Raw genomic sequence first — 23,608 nt, 5'->3', positions numbered from 1 at the left:
ATTCTATGAACTCAAGTTAACCTTTTTAAAACAAACAGTGAACATCTTAGCAACCATCAATTCAAATACAACCCCCAAAGAATACAACACTAAGTAACCCTTAATAACTTCCCAAACAACATCCAGAAGACAAAAGAAACACCTTTTAACAGAAGCACATCAGGTTTACATTCACTACTGAGAACATTTATAATTCTGAATTCACCAAATGATCAAGAGATAGTCTTTTCACGGCAGAGAGAACAACAGTACACCTGCTCTGGCTGGCTTCAGCTCCAACACTGAAAACGAAGCTGAAACCCACCCTGGAGCAAGCAGCCTAAAACAAAAGTAAAAAGCTGACAGACAGCCCAGCTCCCCCCACTCTCTGACATTACTGATAAACACCCATTTCTTAAAGGTACATTTCTTAAACACCCATTTCTTAAAGGTGCTCTCACATGACACTACCTGTCTCTCTTTCTGTGTCTCTCCCTGTCTCTCTATACCGCCCTCTCCTTTCTTAAACTACTTGAACAACCCACAAACCTGTGTTATAGCTGTTTTAAGTTTGTCCACTGTGGTTATGTGATGTGAATGAATGAAAATCGCTGATTGTCACAAGTAGGCTTCAAACGAAGTTACTGTGAAAATCCCCTAGTCGCCACATTCCGGCGCCTGTTCGGGGAGGCTGTCACGGGAATCGAACCATGCTGCTGGCCTGCCTTGGTCTGCTTTCAAAGCCAGCGATTTAGCCCAGTGTGCTAAACCTGCCCCAGATGTCACCACATCACTGGAACAGTTGTTATTACGGGGGTCCATTCGCATGTCAATGTGACATCTTTCTATCAATGAAAAGAAGAAGTGTGTGGGCGGCAGCCAGGGGCGCTGGGGGTGAATCATTTCCTTGCCCCTCCCTCTGCACAGACACAGAATACACACTTTCTGAACATTCCTTCACGGGGTGTGGATATCGCTAGTTACATCGGCATTTACTGCCCAACCCTAATTGTCCTCGAGAAGGTGAGCTGCCTTCTTGAGCCTGCTGCAGTCCCTGAGGTGTAGATACACCCACAGTGCTGTTCGGGAGGGAGTTCCAGGATTTTGATGCAGCTTCCTTAAACTTGTCCCCATCAAACACTCCCAGGACAGGTACAGCACGGGGTTAGTTACAGAGTAAAGCTCCCACTACACTGTCCCCATCAAACACTCACAGGACAGGTACAGCACGGGGTTAGATACAGAGTAAAGCTCCCTCTACACTGTCCCCATCAAACACTCCCAGGACAGGTACAGCACGGAGTTGGATACAGAGTAAAGCTCCCTCTACACTGTCCCCATCAAACACTCCCAGGACAGGTACAGCACGGTGTTAGATACAGAGTAAAGCACCCTCTACACTGTCCGCATCAAACACTCCCAGGACAGGTACAGCACGGGGTTAGATACAGAGTAAAGCTCCCTCTACACTGTCCCCATCAAACACTCCCAGGACAGGTACAGCACGGGGTTAGATACAGAGTAAAGCTCCCTCTACACTGTCCCCATCAAACACTCCCAGGACAGGTACAGCACGGGGTTGGATACAGAGTAAAGCACCCTCTACACTGTCCGCATCAAACACTCCCAGGACAGGTACAGCACGGGGTTAGATACAGAGTAAAGCTCCCTCTACACTGTCCCCATCAAACACTCCCAGGACGGGTACAGCACGGGGTTAGATACAGAGTAAAGCTCCCTCTACACTGTCCCCATCAAACACTCCCAGGACAGGTACAGCATGGGGTTAGATACAGAGTAAAGCTCCCTCTACACTGTCCCCATCAAACACTCCCAGGACAGGTACAGCACGGGGTTAGATACAGAGTAAAGCTCCCTCTACACTGTCCCCATCAAACACTCCCAGGACAGGTACAGCATGGGGTTAGATACAGAGTAAAGCTCCCTCTACACTGTCCCCATCAAACACTCCCAGGACAGGTACAGCACGGGGTTAGATACAGAGTAAAGCTCCCTCTACACTGTACCAAGCAAACACTCCCAGAACAGGCACATCACGGGATTACATACAGAGTAAAGCTCCCTCTACACTGTCCCCATCAAACTCTCCCAGGACAGGTACAGCATAGTCTAGATACAGAGTAAAGCTCCCTCTACAGTGTCCCCATCAAACACTCCCAGGACAGGTACAGCACGGGTTAGATACAGAGTAAAGCTCCCTCTACACTGTCCCCATCAAACACTCCCAGGACAGGTACAGCACGGGGTTAGATACAGAGTAAAGCTCCCTCTACACTGTCCCCATCAAACACTCCCAGGACAGGTACAGCACGGGGTTAGATACAGAGTAAATCTCCCTCTACACTGTCCCCATCAAACACTCCCAGGACAGGTACAGCACGGGGTTAGATACAGAGTAAAGCTCCCTCTACAGTGTCCCCATCAAACACTCCCAGGACAGGTACAGCACGGGTTAGATACAGAGTAAAGCTCCCTCTACACTGTCCCCATCAAACACTCCCAGGACAAGTACAGTACGGGGTTAGATACAGAGTAAAGCTCCCTCTACACTGTCCCCATCAAACACTCCCAGGCCAGGTACAGCATAGTCTCGATACAGAGTAAAGCTCCCTCTACACTGTCCCCATCAAACACTCCCAGGACAGGAACAGCATAGTCTAGATACAGAGTAAAGCTCCCTCTACACTGTCCCCATCAAACACTCCCAGGACAGGTACAGCACGGGGTGAGATACAGAGGGAAGCTCCCTCTACACTGTCCCCATCAAACACTCCCAGGACAGGTACAGCATAGTCTAGATACAGAGTAAAGCTCCATCTACACTGTCCCCATCAAACACTCCCAGGACAGGCACATCACGGGATTACATACAGAGTAAAGCTCCCTCTCCACTGTCCCCATCAAACACCCCCAGGACAGGTACAGCACGGGGTTAGATACAGAGTAAAGCTCCCTCTACACTGTCCCCATCAAACACTCCCAGGACAGGTACAGCACGGGGTTAGATACAGAGTAAAGCTCCCTCTACACTGTCCCCATCAAACACTCCCAGGACAGGTACAGCACGGAGTTGGATACAGAGTAAAGCTCCCTCTACACTGTCCCCATCAAACACTCCCAGGACAGGTACAGCACGGTGTTAGATACAGAGTAAAGCACCCTCTACACTGTCCGCATCAAACACTCCCAGGACAGGTACAGCACGGGGTTAGATACAGAGTAAAGCTCCCTCTACACTGTCCCCATCAAACACTCCCAGGACAGGTACAGCACGGGGTTAGATACAGAGTAAAGCTCCCTCTACACTGTCCCCATCAAACACTCCCAGGACAGGTACAGCACGGGGTTGGATACAGAGTAAAGCACCCTCTACACTGTCCGCATCAAACACTCCCAGGACAGGTACAGCACGGGGTTAGATACAGAGTAAAGCTCCCTCTACACTGTCCCCATCAAACACTCCCAGGACGGGTACAGCACGGGGTTAGATACAGAGTAAAGCTCCCTCTACACTGTCCCCATCAAACACTCCCAGGACAGGTACAGCATGGGGTTAGATACAGAGTAAAGCTCCCTCTACACTGTCCCCATCAAACACTCCCAGGACAGGTACAGCACGGGGTTAGATACAGAGTAAAGCTCCCTCTACACTGTCCCCATCAAACACTCCCAGGACAGGTACAGCATGGGGTTAGATACAGAGTAAAGCTCCCTCTACACTGTCCCCATCAAACACTCCCAGGACAGGTACAGCACGGGGTTAGATACAGAGTAAAGCTCCCTCTACACTGTACCAAGCAAACACTCCCAGAACAGGCACATCACGGGATTACATACAGAGTAAAGCTCCCTCTACACTGTCCCCATCAAACTCTCCCAGGACAGGTACAGCATAGTCTAGATACAGAGTAAAGCTCCCTCTACAGTGTCCCCATCATACACTCCCAGGACAGGTACAGCACGGGTTAGATACAGAGTAAAGCTCCCTCTACACTGTCCCCATCAAACACTCCCAGGACAGGTACAGCACGGGGTTAGATACAGAGTAAAGCTCCCTCTACACTGTCCCCATCAAACACTCCCAGGACAGGTACAGCACGGGGTTAGATACAGAGTAAATCTCCCTCTACACTGTCCCCATCAAACACTCCCAGGACAGGTACAGCACGGGGTTAGATCCAGAGTAAAGCTCCCTCTACAGTGTCCCCATCAAACACTCCCAGGACAGGTACAGCACGGGTTAGATACAGAGTAAAGCTCCCTCTACACTGTCCCCATCAAACACTCCCAGGACAAGTACAGTACGGGGTTAGATACAGAGTAAAGCTCCCTCTACACTGTCCCCATCAAACACTCCCAGGCCAGGTACAGCATAGTCTCGATACAGAGTAAAGCTCCCTCTACACTGTCCCCATCAAACACTCCCAGGACAGGAACAGCATAGTCTAGATACAGAGTAAAGCTCCCTCTACACTGTCCCCATCAAACACTCCCAGGACAGGTACAGCACGGGGTGAGATACAGAGGGAAGCTCCCTCTACACTGTCCCCATCAAACACTCCCAGGACAGGTACAGCATAGTCTAGATACAGAGTAAAGCTCCATCTACACTGTCCCCATCAAACACTCCCAGGACAGGCACATCACGGGATTACATACAGAGTAAAGCTCCCTCTCCACTGTCCCCATCAAACACCCCCAGGACAGGTACAGCACGGGGTTAGATACAGAGTAAAGCTCCCTCTACACTGTCCCCATCAAACACTCCCATGGCAGGTACTGCACGGTGTGAGGTACAGAGTAAAGCTCCCTCTACACTGTCCCCATCAAACACTCCCAGGACAGGTACAACACGGGGTTAGATACAGAGTAAAGCTCCCTCTGCACTGTCCCCACCAAACACTCCCAGGACAGGTACAGCACGGGTTAGATACAGAGTAAAGGTCCCTCTACACTGTCCCTATCAAACACTCCCAGGACAGGTACAGCACGGGGTTAGATACAGAGTAAAGCTCCCTCTACACTGTCCCCATCAAACACTCCCAGGACAGGTACAGCACGGGGTTAGATACAGAGTAAAGCTCCCTCTACACTGTCCCCATCAAACACTCCCAGGACAGGTACAGCACGGGGTGAGATACAGAGGGAAGCTCCCTCTACACTGTCCCCATCAAACACTCCCAGGACAGGTACAGCATGGGGTTAGATACAGAGTAAAGCTCCCTCTACATTGTCCCCATCAAACACTCCCAGGACAGGTACAGCACGGGGTTAGATACAGAGTAAAGCTCCCTCTACACTGTCCCCATCAAACACTCCCAGGACAGGTACAGCACGGGATTAGATACAGAGTAAAGCCCTCTCTACACTGTCCCCATCAAACACTCCCAGGACAGGTACAGCACGGTGTTAGATACAGAGTAAAGCTCCCTCTACACTGTCCCCATCAAACACTCCCAGGACAGGTACAGCACGGGGTTAGATACAGAGTAAAGCTCCCTCTACACTGTCCCCATCAAACACTCCCAGGACAGGTACAGCACGGGGTTAGATACAGAGTAAAGCTCCCTCTACACTGTCCCCACCAAACACTCCCAGGACAGGTACAGCACGGAGTTAGATACAGAGTAAAGCTCCCTCTACACTGTCCCCATCAAACTCTCCCAGGGCAGGTACAGTACGGGGTTAGATACAGAGTAAAGCTCCCTCTACACTGTCCCCATCAAACACTCCCAGGACAGGTACAGTACGGGGTTAGATACAGAGTAAAGCTCTCTCTATACTGTCCCATCAAACACTCCCTGGACAGGTACAGCACGGGGTTAGATACAGAGTAAAGCTCCCTCGACACTGCCCCATCAAACACTCCCAGGACAGGTACAGCACGGGGTTAGATACAGAGTAAAGCTCCCTTTACACAGTCCCCATCAACCACTCCCAGGACAGGTACAGCACGGGGTTAGAGAAAGAGAAAAGCTCCCTCTACACTGTCCCCATCAAACACTCCCAGGACAGGTACAGTACGGGGTTAGATACAGAGTAAAGCTCTCTCTATACTGTCCCATCAAACACTCCCTGGACAGGTACAGCACGGGGTTAGATACAGAGTAAAGCTCCCTCGACACTGCCCCATCAAACACTCCCAGGACATGTACAACACGGGGTTAAATACAGAGTAAAGCTCCCTTTACACTGTCCCCATCAAACACTCCCTGCTTTGCGATGAATGAGCCTTTGAAAGCTCTGGACATACTGAGGGTTTGATGGGGTTAATGTTCTGTCTGCTGCATTTGCTGCTAATTTGACGCTTTATCAGGAACTTGCATTTCGGAAAGGTCTTAACCCCACCCTGCTTGGCCAGTGTGTCCAATGCTGCTGAAGTGAACGATATCGGTGCAGGGAGCGTTGCTGTGTAGCTTGCTGTTTGCTTTGGAGACACTGGCGATAAGGGTGTGGCTAGAGGAAGTGGGTGGGGAGCCTGGGCTAATCGGGGAAGAGACAGAATATTTCCCAACCCCAGGACTGATACATCGAATCAGGCCAGCTGAAAGCTCGCAGGATATTGTCTCCTCCAGCACAGACGCAAATCAACTCATCTGGTGAGTTCAGGGACGGTAGGAAATTAAAATGAAGATCGCTTATTGTCACAAGTAGGCTTCAAATGAAGTTACTGTGAAAAGCCCCTAGTCGCCCCTTTCCGGCGCCTGTTCGGGGTGGCTGGTACGGGAATTGAACCGTGTTGCTGGCCTGCCTTGGTCTGCTTTCAAAGCCAGCGATTTAGCCCTGTGCTAAACCAGCCCCTTGTAGAGTGGCAGAATGAGAGAGATGCAGAGAGGGAGGAACAGCGAGATTGAGACACTGAGAGAGTCAGAGAGGCAGACAGAGTGAAAATGAGAGAGTTTGTAAGGCAGACAGAGAGAGAGAGAGACAGAAACACAGGGAGACAGTGACAAGAAAGAAGGCCGATCGAGACTGAAAGCTGAAAAGTAAGGGAGGGGGCATAAGAATGGAAAGAGGTGGGACAGCGACAGGCAGAGAAAATGAGTGCGCGAGAGACAGAAAGAGTGAGAGACAGAAAGAGTTAGAGAGCACGAGAAAAAGCAGGAGCCAGAGTCAGAGAGAGAGCGAGTAAGAGAGACTGAGCGAGCGAGTGAAATACTCAGCGCGAGAGCGAGTAAGAGAGGCTGAGGGTGAGTGAAATAGTGAGCGAGAAAGAGCGAGTCAGAGAGGCTGAGAGTGAGTGAAATAGTGAGCGAGAGAGCGAGTAAGAGACATTGAGAGTGAGTGAAATAGTGAGCGAGAGAGTGAGTACGAGAGACTGAGAGTGAGTGAAATAGTGAGCGAGAGAGCGAGTAAGAGAGGCTGAGGGTGAGTGAAATAGTGAGCGAGAAAGAGCGAGTCAGAGAGGCTGAGAGTCAGTGAAATAGTGAGCGAGAGAGTGAGTAAGAGAGACTGAGAGTGAGTGAAATAGTGAGCGAGAGAGTGAGTAAGAGAGACTGAGAGTGAGTGAAATAGTGAGCGAGAGAGCGAGTAAGAGAGATTGAGAGAGTGAGTGAAATAGTGAGCGAGAGAGCGAGTAAGAGAGATTGAGAGAGTGAGTGAAATAGTGAGCGAGAGAGCGAGTAAGAGAGATTGAGAGAGTGAGTGAAATAGTGAGCGAGAGAGCGAGTAAGAGAGACTGAGAGAGCGAGTGAAATAGAGAGCGAGAGAGAGCGAGTGAGAGAGGGAGAGGGGGAGCTGGAGAGACGCAGAAAGAGAGAGATGGAGAAGGGGGAGACTGCGAGGAGAAAATGAAGTCACTAACAGAATCGGAGAGATGGGAAGAGAGGGTGTTAGTGAGGAAGGGTCGAGGGGGAGAACACGATAAACGGCAAGCAGGCAGTGAAGAGTTAATTAAACCTATTTCAATCAATCCTAAACTACTTTTCCACTACTTTGAAAAAAAAACCTTCACAATTTAAATTTCAGAGACGAGGGCGAGAGAAAGGATGACTGATCTAACCGCTGGCTTGTTTATATCTCAGTGTATATTTACAGCAGTGCGAAAATCCCTGTAATGAAGGGAGGTCTTTCAAATTTCAAAGAATGTCTGGAATTAATCACAGATGTAAGTCAGCTCCCTACAGTCCGTTACACAGGAACAGGAGGCCGCATTCAACCCCTAATCCAGCCTGTTACACAGGAACAGGAAGAGGCCCCATTCAGGCCCTTCTCCAGCCTGTGACACAGGCACAGGAGCCCCCATTCAGCACCTTCTCCAGCCTGTGACACAGGAACAGGAGGAGGCCCCATTCAGCCCCTTCTCCAGCCTGTTACACAGGAACAGGAGGAGGCCCCATTCAGCCCCTTCTCCAGCCTGTTACACAGGAACAGGAGGAGGCCCCATTCAGCCCCTTCTCCAGCCTGTTGCACAGGAACAGGAGGAGGCCGCATTCAGCCCCTTCTCCAGCCAGTTATGCAGGAACAGGAGGAGGCCCCATTCAGCCCCTTCTCCAGCCTGTTACACAGGAACAGGAGGAGGTCCCATTCAGCCCCTTCTCCAGCCTGTTACACAGGAACAGGAGGAGGCCCCATTCAGCCCCTTCTCCAACCTGTTACAGGAACAGGAGGTGGACCCGTCAAGCCCCTTCTCCAGCCTGTTACACAGGAACAGGAGGAGGCCCCATTCAGCCCCTTCTCCAGCCTGTTACACAGGAACAGGAGGGTGCCCCATTCTGCCCCTTCTCCAGCCTGTTACACAGGAACAGGAGGAGGCCCCATTCTGCCCCTTCTCCAGCCTGTTACACAGGAACAGGAGGAGGCCCCATTCAGCCCCTTCTCCTGCCTGTTATACAGGAACAGGAGGAGGCCCCATTCAGCCCCTTCTCCAGCCTGTTACACAGCAACAGGAGGAGGCCCCATTCAGCCCCTTCTCCAGCCTGTTACACAGGAACAGGAGGAGGCCCCATTCAGCCACTTCTCCAGCCTGTTACACAGGAACAGGAGGAGGCCCCATTCAGCCCCTTCTCCACCCTGTTGCACAGGAACAGGAGGAGCCCCCATTCAGCCCCTTCTCCAGCCTGTTACAAAGGAACAGGAGGAGGCCCCATTCAGCCCCTTCTCCAGCCTGTTACACAGGAACAGGAGGAGGCCCCATTCAGCCCCTTCTCCAGCCGGTTACACAGGAACAGGAGGAGGCCCCATTCAGCCCCTTCTCCAGCCTGTTACACAGGAACAGGAGGGTGCCCCATTCTGCCCCTTCTCCAGCCTGTTACACAGGAACAGGAGGAGGCCCCATTCTGCCCCTTCTCCAGCCTGTTACACAGGAACAGGAGGAGGCCCCATTCAGCCCCTTCTCCTGCCTGTTATACAGGAACAGGAGGAGGCCCCATTCAGCCCCTTCTCCAGCCTGTTACACAGCAACAGGAGGAGGCCCCATTCAGCCCCTTCTCCAGCCTGTTACACAGGAACAGGAGGAGGCCCCATTCAGCCACTTCTCCAGCCTGTTACACAGGAACAGGAGGAGGCCCCATTCAGCCCCTTCTCCACCCTGTTGCACAGGAACAGGAGGAGCCCCCATTCAGCCCCTTCTCCAGCCTGTTACAAAGGAACAGGAGGAGGCCCCATTCAGCCCCTTCTCCAGCCTGTTACACAGGAACAGGAGGAGGCCCCATTCAGCCCCTTCTCCAGCCGGTTACACAGGAACAGGAGGAGGCCCCATTCAGCCCCTTCTCCAACCAGTTACAGGAACAGGAGGTGGCCCCATCAAGCCCCTTCTCCAGCCTGTTACACAGGAACAGGAGGGGGCCCCATTCAGCCCCTTCTCCAGCCTGTTACACAGGAACAGGAGGAGGCCCCATTCTGCCCCTTCTCCAGCCTGTTACACAGCATCAGGAGTAGGCCCCATTCAGCCCCTTCTCCAGCCTGTTACACAGCAACAGGAGGAGGCCCCATTCAGCCCCTTCTCCAGCCTGTTACACAGGAACAGGAGGAGGCCCCATTCAGCCACTTCTCCAGCCTGTTACACAGGAACAGGAGGAGGCCCCATTCAGCCCCTTCTCCACCCTGTTGCACAGGAACAGGAGGAGCCCCCATTCAGCCCCTTCTCCAGCCTGTTACAAAGGAACAGGAGAAGGCCCCATTCAGCCCCTTCTCCAGCCTGTTACACAGGAACAGGAGGAGGCCCCATTCAGCCCCTTCTCCAGCCTGTTACACAGGAACAGGAGGAGGCCCCATTCAGCCCCTTCTCCAGCCTGTTACACGGGAACAGGAGGAGGCCCCATTCAGCCCCTTCTCCAGCCTGTTACACAGGAACAGGAGGAGGCCCCATTCTGCCCCTTCTCCAGCCTGTTAAACAGGAACAGGAGGAGGCCCCATTTAGCCCCTTCTCCAACCTGTTACAGGAACAGGAGGTGGCCCCGTCAAGCCCCTTCTCCAGCCTGTTACAGGAACAGGAGGAGGCCCCATTCAGCCCCTTCTCCAGCCTGTTACACAGCAACAGGATTAGGCCCCATTCAGCTCCTTCTCCAGCCTGTTACACAGGAACAGGAGGAGGCCCCATTCAGCCCCTTCTCCAGCCTGTTTCACAGGAACAGGAGGAGGCCCCATTCAGCCCCTTCTCCAGCCTGTTACACAGGAACAGGAGGAGGCCCATTCAGCCCCTTCTCCAGCCTGTTACACAGGAACAGAAGGAGGCCCCATTCAGCCCCTTCTCCAGCCTGTTACACAGGAACAGGAGGAGGCCCCATTCAACCCTTTTGAGCCTGTTACACAGCAACAGGAGGAGGCCCCATTCAGCCCGTTCTCCAGCCTGTTACACAGGAACAGGAGGAGGCCCCATTCAGCCCCTTCTCCAGCCGGTTACACAGGAACAGGAGGAGGCCTCATTCAGCCCCTTCTCCAGCCTGTTACACAGGAACAGGTGGAGGCCCCATTCAGCCCCTTCTCAAGCCTGTTACACAGGAACAGGAGGAGGCCTCATTCAGCCCCTTCTCCAGCCTGTTACACAGGAACAGGAGGAGGCCCCATTTATCCCCTTCTCCAGCCTGTTACACAGGAACAGGAGGAGGCCCCATTCAGCCCCTTCTCCAGCCGGTTACACAGGAACAGGAGGAGGCCTCATTCAGCCCCTTCTCCAGCCTGTTACACAGGAACAGGTGGAGGCCCCATTCAGCCCCTTCTCAAGCCTGTTACACAGGAACAGGAGGAGGCCTCATTCAGCCCCTTCTCCAGCCTGTTACACAGGAACAGGAGGAGGCCCCATTTATCCCCTTCTCCAGCCTGTTACACAGGAACAGGAGGAGGCCCCATTCAGCCCCTTCTCTAGCCTGTTACACAGGAACAGGAGGAGGCCCCATTCAGCCCCTTCTCCAGCCTGTTACACAGGAACAGGAGGAGGCCCCATTCAGCCCCTTCTACAGCCTGTTACACAGGAACAGGAGGAGGCCCCATTCAGCCCCTTCTCCAGCCTGTTACACAGGAACAGGAGGAGGCCCCATTCAGCCCCTTCTCCAGCCAGTTACACAGGAACAGGAGGGGGCCCCATTCAGCCCCTTCTCCAGCCAGTTACACAGGAACAGGAGGAGGCCCCATTCAGCCCCTTCTCCAGCCTGTTACACAGGAACAGGAGGAGGCCCCATTCAGCCCCTTCTCCAGCCTGTTACACAGGAACAGGAGGAGGCCCCATTCAGCCCCTTCTCCAGCTCATGGCTGTGGTTCGTACTTTACCAGCTAGCCTGTGGACCCAGCCCTAGCCCTATCTTAGAAAGGCACTCAGCACATGGTGTATGTCTGAGTGGCACGCTGTGTGCTCTGAGCTATCTCCTGGTAGAGTTTGCGGGAACTGTAGTGTTACCTGTTTTATAGTGCGTGTGCTCTCACTGGTGATTGGATGTTATGTGTATGTTGGCTGGTCATCAGCCTGTGTGTGTGATTGCACAATGATGTGTTTATATGGATATCATGACAGCCCCGTTCCAACATGTCAGAGCTGGAACAGGAAACGTGTCGCCGGGCTGGGTGAAGAGGTTAGACCTGGGGATTTGGGGAATGAAAACAGAGCCTCCAACTTAGTCCTGATTCTGCGATTCTGGGAGAGATTTCAGACTTGGAAGTGGAACCGAAGGACCACGTTACTAATGTTCCCATCATCCCTGTCTCTGTAATGTCCTCCAGCCCCGACAACCCTCCCTATCTCTGTAATGTCCTCCAGCCCCGACAACCCTCCCTATCTCTGTAACCTCCTCCAGCCCCGACAACCCTCCCTATCTCTGTAACCTCCTCCAGTCCCTACACTCCTCCCTATCTCTGTAACCTCCTCCAGCCCCTACACCCCTCCATATCTCTGTAACCTCCTCCAGCCCTTACACCCCTCCCTATCTCTGTAACCTCCTCCAGCCCCTACACTCCTCCCTATCTCTGTAACCTCCTCCAGCCCCTACACTCCTCCCTATCTCTGTAACCTCCTCCAGCCCCTACACCCCTCCATATCTCTGTAACCTCCTCCAGCCCTTACACCCCTCCCTATCTCTGTGACCTCCTCCAGCCCCTACACCCCTCCATATCTCTGTAACCTCCTCCAGCCCTTACACCCCTCCCTATCTCTGTAACCTCCTCCAGCCCCTACACTCCTCCCTATCTCTGTAACCTCCTCCAGCCCCGACAACCCTCCCTATCTCTGTAACCTCCTCCAGCCCCTACACCCCTCCATATCTCTGTAACCTCCTCCAGCCCTTACACCCCTCCCTATCTCTGTAACCTCCTCCAGCCCCTACACTCCTCCCTATCTCTGTAACCTCCTCCAGCCCCTACACCCTCCCTATCTCTGTAACCTCCTCCAGCCCCACAACCCTCCATATCTCTGTAATCTCCTCCAGCCCCTACAACCCTCCCTATCTCTGTAACCTCCTCCAGCCCCTTCAACCCTCCCTATCTCTGTAACCACCTCCAGTCCCTACAGCCCTCCCTATCTCTGTAACCTCCTCCAGCCCCGGCAAACCTCCCTATCTCTGTAACCTCCTCCAGCCCCTACATCCCTCCCTATCTCTGTAACCTCCTCCAGTCCCTTCAACCCTCCCTATCTCTGTAACCTCCTCCAGCCCCTACAACCCTCCCTATCTCTGTAACCTCCTCCAGTCCCTTCAACCCTCCCTATCTCTGTAACCTCCTCCAGTCCCTACAACCCTCCCTATCTCTGTAACCTCCTCCAGTCACTACAACCCTCCCTATCTCTGTAACCTCCTCCAGCCCCGACAACCCTCCCTATCTCTGTAATGTCCTCCAGCCCCTACACCCCTCCCTATCTCTGTAACCTCCTCCAGCCCCTTCAACCCTCCCTATCTCTGTAGTCTCCTCCAGCCCCTACACCCCTCCCTATCTCTGTAACCTCCTCCAGCCCCGACAACCCTCCCTATCTCTGTAACCTCCTCCAGCCCCGACAACCCTCCCTATCTCTGTAACCTCCTCCAGTCCCTACAGCCCTCCCTATCTCTGTAACCTCCTCCAGCCCCGACAACCCTCCCAATCTCTGTAATGTCCTCCAGCCCCGACAACCCTCCCTATCTCTGTAACCTCCTCCAGCCCCGACAACCCTCCCTATCTCTGTAACCTCCTCCAGCCCCGACAACCCTCCCTATCTCTGTAATGTCCTCCAGCCCCGACAACCCTCCCTATCTCTGTAACCTCCTCCAGCCCCGACAACACTCCCTATCTCTGTAACCTCCTCCAGCCCCGACAACCCTCCCTATCACTGTAATGTCCTCCAGCCCCGACAACCCTCCGTATCTCTGTAACCTCCTCCAGCCCCTACAACCCTCCCTATCTCTGTAATGTCCTCCAGCCCCGACAACCCTCCCTATCTCTGTAATGTCCTCCAGCCCCGACAACCCTCCCTATCTCTGTAACCTCCTCCAGCCCCGACAACCCTCCCTATCTCTGTAACCTCCTCCAGACCCGACAACCCTCCCTATCTCTGTAACCTCCTCCAGACCCGACAACGCTCCCTATCTCTGTAACCACCTCCAGCCCTTACACACCTCCTTATCTCTGTAACCTCCTCCAGCCCTTACACCCCTCCCTATCTCTGTAACCTCCTCCAGCCCCTACACTCCTCCCTATCTCTATAACCTCCTCCAGCCCCTACAACCCTCCCTATCTCTGTAACCGCCTCCAGCCCCACAACCCTCCATATCTCTGTAATCTCCTCCAGCCCCTACAACCCTCCCTATCTCTGTAACCTCCTCCAGCCCCTTCAACCCTCCCTATCTCTGTAACCTCCTCCAGTCCCTACATCCCTCCCTATCTCTGTAACCTCCTCCAGTCCCTTCAACCCTCACTATCACTGTCACCTCCTCCAGCCCCTCCAAACCTCCCTAACTTTGTAACCTCCTCCAGCCCCTACAACTCTCCCTATCCCTGTAACGTCCTCCAGCCCCTACAACCTTCCCTATCTCTGTAACCTCCTCCAGCCTCGACAACCCTCCCTATCTCTGTAACCTCCTCCAGCCCCTCCAAATCTCCCTATCTCTGTAACCTCCTCCAGCCCCTACAACCTTCCCTATCTCTGTCACCTCCTCCAGCCCCGACAACCCTCCCAAAGTCTGTAACCTCCTACAGCCCCTACAAACCTCCCTATCTCTGTAACGTCCTCTATCCCCGACAACCCTCCCTATCTCTGTAACCTCCTCCAGTTCCTACAACCCTCCCTATCTCTGTAACCCCCTCCAGCCCCTACAACCCTCCCTGTCTCTGTAACCTCCTCCAGCCCCGGCAAACCTCCCTATCTCTGTAACCTCCTCCAGCCCCTACAACTCTCCCTATCCCTGTAACGTCCTCCAGCCCCTACAACCTTCCCTATCTCTGTAACCTCCTCCAGCCTCGACAACCCTCCCTATCTCTGTAACCTCCTCCAGCCCCTCCAAATCTCCCTATCTCTGTAACCTCCTCCAGCCCCTACAACCTTCCCTATCTCTGTCACCTCCTCCAGCCCCGACAACCCTCCCAAAGTCTGTAACCTCCTACAGCCCCTACAAACCTCCCTATCTCTGTAACGTCCTCTATCCCCGACAACCCTCCCTATCTCTGTAACCTCCTCCAGCCCCTACACCCTTCCCTATCTCTGTATTCTCCTCCAGCCCTTACAACCATCCCTAAGTTTGTAAACTTCTCCAGTCCCTACAACCCTCCCTATCTCTGTAACCAACTCCAACCCCGACAACCCTCCCTAACTCTGTAACCTCCTCCAGACCCGACAACCCTCCCTATCTCTGTAACCTCCTCCAGACCCGACAACCCTCCCTATCTCTGTAACCACCTCCAGCCCTTACACCCCTCCATATCTCTGTAACCTCCTCCAGCCCTTACACCCCTCACTATCTCTGTAACCTCCTCCAGCCCCTACACTCCTCCCTATCTCTATAACCTCCTCCAGCCCCTACAACCCTCCCTATCTCTGTAACCTCCTCCAGCCCCACAACCCTCCATATCTCTGTAATCTCCTCCAGCCCCTACAAACCTCCCTATCTCTGTAACCTCCTCCAGCCCCTTCAACCCTCCCTATCTCTGTAACCTCCTCCAGGCCCTACAGCCCTCCCTATCTCTGTAACCCCCTCCAGCCCCTACAACCCTCCCTATCTCTGTAACCTCCTCCAGTCCCTACAGCCCTCCCTATCTCTGTAACCCTCTCCAGCCCCTACAACCCTCCCTGTCTCTGTAACCTCCTCCAGCCCCGGCAAACCTCCCTATCTCTGTAACCTCCTCCAGCCCCTACATCCCTCCCTATCTCTGTAACCTCCTCCAGTCCCTTCAACCCTCCCTATCTCTGTAACCTCCTCCAGCCCCGACAACCATCCCTAACTCTGTAACCTCCTCCAGCCCCGACAACCCTCCCTATCTCTGTAATCTCCTCCAGCCCCGACAACCCTCACTATCACTGTCACCTCCTCCAGCCCCTCCAAACATCCCTAACTTTGTAACCTCCTCCAGCCCCTACAACTCTCCCTATCCCTGTAACGTCCTCCAGCCCCTACAACCTTCCCTATCTCTGTAACCTCCTCCAGCCTCGACAACCCTCCCTATCTCTGTAACCTCCTCCAGCCCCTCCAAATCTCCCTATCTCTGTAACCTCCTCCAGCCCCTACAACCTTCCCTATCTATGTCACCTCCTCCAGCCCCGACAACCCTCCCAAAGTCTGTAACCTCCTACAGCCCCTACAAACCTCCCTATCTCTGTAACGTCCTCTATCCCCGACAACCCTCCCTATCTCTGTAACCTCCTCCAGCCCCTACAACCTTCCCTATCTCTGTAATCTCCTCCAGCCCTTACAACCATCCCTAAGTTTGTAAACCTCTCCAGTCCCTACAACCCTCCCTATCTCTGTAACCAACTCCAACCCCGACAACCCTCCCTAACTCTGTAACCTCCTCCAGCCTCTACAACCCTCCCTAACTCTGTAACCTCCTCCAACACCGACAACCCTCCCTATCTCTGTAACCTCCAGCCTCTACAACCCTCCCTATCTCTGTAACCTACTCCAACCCCGACAACCCTCCCTAACTCTGTAACCTCCTCCAGCCCCTACAACCCTCCCTAACTCTGTAACCTCCTCCAGCCCCTACAACTCTCACTATCTCTGAAACCTCCAGCCTCTACAACCCTCCCTATCTCTGTAACCTCCTCCAGCCCCTACAAACCTCGCTATCTCTGTAAACTCCTCCAGCCCCACCACCCCTCCTCATCTCTGGATCTTCCTCCAGCCCCTACAACCCGCCCCAACTCTATAATCTCCTCCAGCCCCTACACCCCTCCCTATCTCTGTAACCTCCTCCAACCCCGACAACTCTCGCTATCTCTGTAACCTCCAGCCCCTACAACGCTCCCTATCTCTGTAACCTCCTCCAGCCCCTACAACCCTCCCTAACTCTGTAATCTCCACCTGCCCCTACACCCCTCCCTATCTCTGTAACCTCCTCCAGCCTTTACAACACTCCCTATCTCTGTAACCTCCAGCCCTACAACCCTCCCTATCTCTGTAACCTCCTCCAGCCCCTACACCCCTCCCCATCTCTGTAACCTCCTCCAGCCCCTACAAACCTCCCTAACTCTGTAATGTCCTCCAGCCCCTACACCCCTCGTCCTCTATGTAACCTCCTCCAGCCCCTACCACACTCCTTTTCCCTGTAACTTCCTCCAGTCCCTACAACTCTCCCCATCTTTGGAACCTCCAACAGCCCCTACAACCCTCTCTAACTACGTAACCTACTCCAGCCCCGACAAACCTCCCGATCTCTGTTCCCTCCTCCAGCCACTACAACCCTCCCTTACTCTGTAACCTCCTCCAACCCCGACAATCCTCCCTATCTCTGTAACCTCCTCCAGCCACTACAACTCTCACTATCTCTGTAACCTCCAGCCACTACAACCCTCCCTTACTCTGTAACGTCCTCTAGCCCCTACAACCCTCCCTAAGTTTGTAACCTTCTCCAGTCCCTACAACCCTCCTCATCTCTGGATCCTCCTCCAGCCCCTACAACCCGCCCTAACTCTATAATCTCCTCCAGCCCCTACAACCCTCCCTATCTCTGTAACCTCCAGCCCCTACAACGCTCCCTATCTCTGTAACCTCCTCCAGCCCCTACACCCCTCCCCATCTCTATAACCTCCTCCAGCCCCTACTACCCTCCCTAACTCTGTAATCTCCTCCAGCCCCAACACCCCTCTCCCTATCTCTGCAACCTCCTCCAGTCCCTACAACCCTCCCTATCGCTTTAGCCTCCTCCAGCCCACACAACCCTCCCTAACTCTGTTCTCTCCACCAGACCCTACACCCCTCCCTATCTCTGTAACCTCCTCCAGCCCTGACAACTCTCCCTCTCTCTGTAACATCCAGCCCTACAATCCTCCTGATCTCTGTAACCTCCTCCAGCTCCTACAACCTTCCCTATCTCTGTAACCTCCTCCAGCCCCTCCAAATCTCCCTATCTCTGTAACCTCCTCCAGCCCTTACAACCCTCCCTAGGTTTGTAACCTTCTCCAGTCCCTACAACCCTCCCTATCTCTGTAACCTACTCCAACCCCGACAACCCACCCTATCTCTGTAACCTCCTCCAGCCCTTACAACTCTCACTATCTCTGTAACCTCCAGCCCCTACAACCCTCCCTATCTCGTTAACCTCCTCCATCCCCTACATCCCTCGCTATCTCTGTAACCTCCTCCAGCCCCTCCACCCCTCCCTATCTCTGTAACCTCCTCCAGTCCCTACAACCCTCCCTAACTCTGAAATCTCCACCAGCACCTACAGCCCTCCCTATCTCTGTAACCTCCAGCCCTACAACCCTCCCTATCTCTGTAACCTCCTCCAGCCCCTACAACCCTCCCTATCTCTGTAACCTCCAGCCCTACAAACCTCCCTAACTCTGTAACCTCCTCCAGGCCCTACACCCCTTCCCATCTCTGTAACCTCCTCCAGCCCCTACAAACCTCCCAAACTCTGTAATGTCCTCCAGCCCCTACACCCCTCTCCCTATCTCTGTAAACTCCTCCAGCCCCTACACCCCTCCCCATCTCTGTAAACTCCAGCGCTACAACCCTCCCAAAGTCTGTAACCTCCTACAGCCCCTACAACCCTCCCTATCTCTGTAACATCCTCTAGCCCCGACAACCCTCCCTATCTCTGTAACCTCCTCCAGCCCCTACAACCTTCCCTATCTCTGTAACCTCCTCCAGCCCTTACAACCCTCCCTAAGTTTGTAACCTTCTCCAGTCCCTACAACCCTCCCTATCTCTGTAACCTACTCCAACCCCGACAACCCTCACTAACTCTGTAACCTCCTCCAGCCCCTACAACCCTCCCTAACTCTGTAACCTCCTCCAACACCGACAACCCTCCCTATCTCTGTAAGCTCCTCCAGCCCCTACATCCCTCGCTATCTCTGTAAACATCTCCAGCCCCTCCAGCCCTCCTCATCTCTGGATCCTCCTCCAGCCCCTACAACCCGTCCCAACTCTATAATCTCCTCCAGCCCCTACACCCCTCCATATCTCTGTAACCTCCTCCAGCCCCGACAACTCTCCCTATCTCTGTAACCTCCTCCAGCCCCTACACCCCTCCCCATCTCTATAACCTCCTGCAGCCCCTACACCCCTCCCCATCTCTGCTACCTCCTCCAGTCCCTACAACCCTCCCTATCTCTGTAACCTCGTCAAGCCCCCACAGCCCTTCCTAACTCTGTAACCTTCTCCAGCCCCCACAACCCTCCCTAACTCTGTAATCTCCACCAGCCCCTACACCCCTCCCTATCTCTGTAACCTCCTCCAGCCCTTACAACACTCCCTATCTCTGTAACCTCCAGCCCTACAACCCTCCCTATCTCTGTAACCTCCTCCTGCCCCTACACCCCTCCCCATCTCTGTAACCTCCTCCAGCCCCTACAACCGTCCCTAACTCTGTAACCTCCTCCTGCCCCTACACCCCTCCCCATCTCTGTAACCTCCTCCAGCCCCTACAAACCTCCCTAACTCTGTAATGTCCTCCAGCCCCTACACTCCTCTCCCTATCTCTGTAACCTCCTCCAGCCCCTACGCCCCTCCACATCTCTGTAACCTCCTCCAGCCCTACAACCGTCCCTAACTCTGTAACCTCCTCCAGCCCCTACACCCCTCCCCATCTCTGTAACCTCCTCCAGCCCCTACACCCCTCCCCATCTCTGTAACCTCCTCCAGCCCCTACACCCCTTCACATCTCTGTAACCTCCAACAGCCCCTACAACCCTCCCCATCTCTGTAACGTCCTCGAGCCCCTACAACCCTCCCTACCTCTGTAACCTCCTCCAGTCTCTACAACCCTCCCTATCACTGTCACCTCCTCCAGCCACTACAACCTTCCCTATCTCTGTAACCTCCTCCAGCCCCGACAACCCTCCCAAAGTCTGTAACCTCATACAGCCCCTACAACCCTCCCTATCTCTGTAACGTCCTCTAGCCCCGACAACCCTCCCTATCTCTGTAACCTTGCACCAGCCCCTCCAAATTTCCCTATCTCTGTAACCTCCTCCAGCGCCTACAACCTTCCCTATCTCTGTAAACTCCTCCAGCCCTTACAACCCTCCCTAAGTTTGTAACCTTCTCCAGTCCCTACAACCCTCCCTATCTCTGTAACCTACACCAACCCCGACAACCCGCCCTATCTCTTTAACCTCCTCCAGCCCCAACACCCCTCGCTATCTCTGTAATCTCCTCCAGCCCCTACACCCCTCTCCCTATCTCTGCAACCTCCTCCATTCCCTACAACCCTCCCTATCTCTGTAATCTCCTCCAGCCCCCACAGCCCTTCCAAACTCTGTAACCTCCTCCAGCCCCCACAACACTCCCTAACTCTTTAATCTCCACCAGTCCCTACAACCCTCCCTATCTCTGCAACCTCCTCCAGTCCCTACAACCCTCCCTATTTCTGTAACATCCTCCAGCCCCCACAGCCCTTCCTAACTCTGTAACCTCCTCCAGCCCCTACACCCCTCCCTATCTCTGTAACCTCCTCCAGCCCTGACAACACTCCCTATCTCTGTAACCTCCAGCCCTACAACACTCCCTATCTCTGTAACCTCCTCCAGCCCCTACACCCCTCCCCATCTCTGTAATCTCCTCCAGCCCCTACAAAGCTCCCTAACTCACTAATGTCCTCCAGCCCCTACACCCCTCGACATCTCTGTAACCTCCTCCAGCCCCTACCACACTCCCTATCCCTGTAACTTCCTCCAGTCCCTACAACTCTCCCCATCTTTGGAAACACCAACAGCCCCTACAACCCTCTCTAACTACGTAACCTACTCCAGCCCCGACAAAACTCCCGATCTCTGTTCCCTCCTCCAGCCACTACAACCCTCCCTATCTCTGTAACCTCCTCCAGCCCCTACAACCCTCCCTATCTCTGTAACGTCCTCTAGCCCCTACAACCCCCCCTATCTCTGTAACCTCCTCCAGCCCTTACAACCCTCCCTAAGTTTGTAACCTTCTCCAGTCCCTACAACCCTCCCTATCTCTGTAACCTCCTCCAGCCCCTAGAACCCTCCCTATCTCTGTAACGTCCTCCAGCCCCTCCACCCCTCCTCATCTCTGGATCCTCCTCCAGCCCCTACAACCCGCCCTAACTCTATAATTTCAAAGAACAACAAAGAACAAAGAAATGTACAGCACAGGAACAGGCCCTTCGGCCCTCCAAGCCCGTGCCGACCATACTGCCCGACTAAACTACAATCTTCTACACTTCCTGGGTCCGTATCCTTCTATTCCCATCCTATTCATATATTTGTCAAGATGCCCCTTAAATGTCCCTATCGTCCCTGCCTCCACTACCTCCTCCGGTAGTGAGTTCCAGGCACCCACTACCCTCTGCGTAAAAAACTTGCCTCGTACATCTACTCTAAACTTTGCCCCTCTCACCTTAAACCTATGCCCCCTAGTAATTGACCCCTCTACCCTGGGGAAAAGCCTCTGACTATCCACTCTGTCTATGCCCCTCATAATTTTGTATACCTCTATCAGGTCGCCCCTCAACCTCCTTCGTTCCAGTGAGAACAAACCGAGTTTATTCAATCGCTCTTCATAGCTTATGCCCTCCATACCAGGCAACATTCTGGTAAATCTCTTCTGCACCCTCTCTAAAGCCTCCACATCCTTCTGGTAGTGTGGCGACCATAATTGAACACTATACTCCAAGTGTGGCCTAACTAAGGTTCTATACAGCTGCAACATGACTTGCCAATTCTTATACTCAATGCCCCGGCCAATGAAGGCAAGCATGCCGTATGCCTTCTTGACTACCTTCTCCACCTGTGTAGCCCCTTTCAGTGATCTGTGGACCTGTACTCCTAGATCTCTTTGACTTTCAATACTCTTGAGGGTTCTACCATTCACTGTATATTCCCTACCTGCATTAGCCCTTCCAAAATGCATTACCTCACATTTGTCCAGGTTAAACTCCATCTGCCATCTCTTCGCCCAAGTCTCCAGACAATCTAAATCCTGCTGTATCCTCAGACAGTCCTCATCGCTATCCGCAATTCCACCAACCTTTGTGTCGTCTGCAAACTTACTAATCAGACCAGTTACATTTTCCTCCAAATCATTTATATATACTACAAAGAGCAAAGGTCCCAGCACTGATCCCTGTGGAACACCACTGGTCACAGCCCTCCAATTAGAAAAGCATCCCTCCATTGCTACCCTCTGCCTTCTATGGCCTAGCCAGTTCTGTATCCACCTTGCCAGTTCACCCCTGATCCCGTGTGACTTCACCTTTTGTACTAGTCTACCATGAGGGACCTTGTCAAAGGCCTTACTGAAGTCCATATAGACAACATCTACTGCCCTACCTGCATCAATCATCTTAGTGACCTCCTCGAAAAACTCTATCAAGTTAGTGAGACACGACCTCCCCTTCACAAAACCGTGCTGCCTCTCACTAATACGTCCATTTGCTTCCAAATGGGAGTAGATCCTGTCTCGAAGAATTCTCTCCAGTAATTTCCCTACCACTGAAGTAAGGCTCACCGGCCTGTAGTTCCCGGGATTATCCCTGACACCCTTCTTAAACAGAGGAACAACATTGGCTATTCTCCAGTCCTCTGGGACATCCCCTGAAGACAGCGAGGATCCAAAGATTTCTGTCAAGGCCTCAGCAATTTCCTCTCCAGCCTCCTTCAGTATTCTGGGGTAGATCCCATCCGGCCCTGGGGACTTATCTACCTTAATATTTTTTAAGACACCCAACACCTCGTCTTTTTGGATCACAATGTGACCCAGGCTATCTACACCCCCTTCTCCAGACTCAACATCTACCAATTCCTTCTCTTTGGTGAATACTGATGCAAAGTATTCATTTAGTACCTCGCCCATTTCCTCTGGCTCCACACATAGATTCCCTTGCCTATCCTTCAGTGGGCCAACCCTTTCCCTGGCTACCCTCTTGCTTTTTATGTAAGTGTAAAAAGCCTTGGGATTTTCCTTAACCCTATTTGCCAATGACTTTTCATGACCCCTTCTAGCCCTCCTGACTCCTTGCTTATGTTCCTTCCTACTTTCCTTATATGCCACACAGGCTTCGTCTGTTCCCAGCCTTTTAGCCCTGACAAATGCCTCCTTTTTCTTTTTGACGAGGCCTACAATATCACTCGTCATCCAAGGTTCCCGAAAATTGCCGTATTTATCTTTCTTCCTCACAGGAACATGCCTGTCCTGTATTCCTTTCAACTGACACTTGAAAGCCTCCCACATGTCAGATGTTGATTTGCCCTCAAACATCCGCCCCCAATCTATGTTCTTCAGTTCCCGCCTAATATTGTTATAATTAGCCTTCCCCCAATTTAGCACATTCATCCTCAGACCACTCTTATCCTTGTCCACCAGTACTTTAAAACTTACTGAATTGTGGTCACTGTTACCGAAATGCTCCCCTACTGAAACATCTACCACCTGGCCGGGCTCATTCCCCAATACCAGGTCCAGTACCGCCCCTATACCAGGTCCAGTACCGCCCTATCTCTGTAACCTCCAGCCCCTACAACCCTCCCTATCTCTGTAACCTCCTCCAGCCACAACAACACTCCCTATCTCTGTAACCTCCTCCAGCCCCTTCA

At 53.2% G+C, this 23,608-nt stretch overlaps 1 protein-coding gene across 1 annotated transcript in view; it reads left to right on the top strand.

Annotated features, from left to right (window-relative positions):
• Positions 1–6,442: 6,442 nt before the first annotated feature.
• The window catches only part of LOC140410149 (AMP deaminase 3-like), a 207,368-nt gene continuing 190,202 nt past the window's right edge, over positions 6,443–23,608 (top strand). Inside the window, exon 1 of the mRNA XM_072498109.1 lies at positions 6,443–6,599. The gene's annotated coding sequence lies outside the window, so the exon portion shown is untranslated. The remainder of the gene's footprint in view (positions 6,600–23,608) is intronic.

Source organism: Scyliorhinus torazame, chromosome 4 (genome assembly GCF_047496885.1).
Source record: "Scyliorhinus torazame isolate Kashiwa2021f chromosome 4, sScyTor2.1, whole genome shotgun sequence".
NCBI lineage: Eukaryota > Metazoa > Chordata > Chondrichthyes > Carcharhiniformes > Scyliorhinidae > Scyliorhinus > Scyliorhinus torazame.
This window is presented reverse-complemented; position numbering and strand designations above follow the sequence as displayed.